This window comes from Nanorana parkeri, unplaced genomic scaffold (assembly GCF_000935625.1).
Source record: "Nanorana parkeri isolate BGI_ZX_2015 unplaced genomic scaffold, ASM93562v1 scaffold2568, whole genome shotgun sequence".
Taxonomy (NCBI): Eukaryota; Metazoa; Chordata; class Amphibia; order Anura; family Dicroglossidae; genus Nanorana; species Nanorana parkeri.
In genome coordinates, this window is record NW_017308836.1 from 112,053 (window position 1) to 112,508 (window position 456).

Here is a 456-nt window from a genome sequence, read left to right on the forward strand (position 1 = left end):
GAGGGGGGCTGGGGGAGGGGGGGGGCAAGTAGCTGGTCTTGCCTAGGGCGCAAAATAGTCTAGCACCGGCTCTGTATAGGAGCCAATATTGCCGTCCATCTCATCTCCTAATCCGCGATGTAAAAACCGGTCTGTCATCTGTTCACTCGGACAAATCGCCAAACCCAGACAGGAATCTTGGTTCTGCGAATGTCCCGGTGAACCAAAGCCAGGACTGAATGTGAACAGTTTGGGTTGGAATTGAACTGACGGTCCGCCCGAACCCCAAGCTCCTGCCAAGGCACAACCTGTGATGCCTTCATTCTACATACGTGATGGGCAAACTTGCTCGGGTTTGGTTTGCAGTTGCATTCAGCGAACACACCAAGAAGGTCACCAGTTGTGAACGTTATTGCCCCACTGATACACCGACAGTCAAAAGGAGGCGACTGTTGAAAATAATTTATCTTCACGTTC

The 456-nt window shown here is 51.5% G+C and overlaps 1 protein-coding gene across 1 annotated transcript in view; it reads left to right on the top strand.

Moving 5' to 3' along the window:
- The window catches only part of CHRNB1 (cholinergic receptor nicotinic beta 1 subunit), a 26,276-nt gene that overhangs the window by 4,132 nt on the left and 21,688 nt on the right, over positions 1 to 456 (top strand). The window lies entirely within an intron of this gene.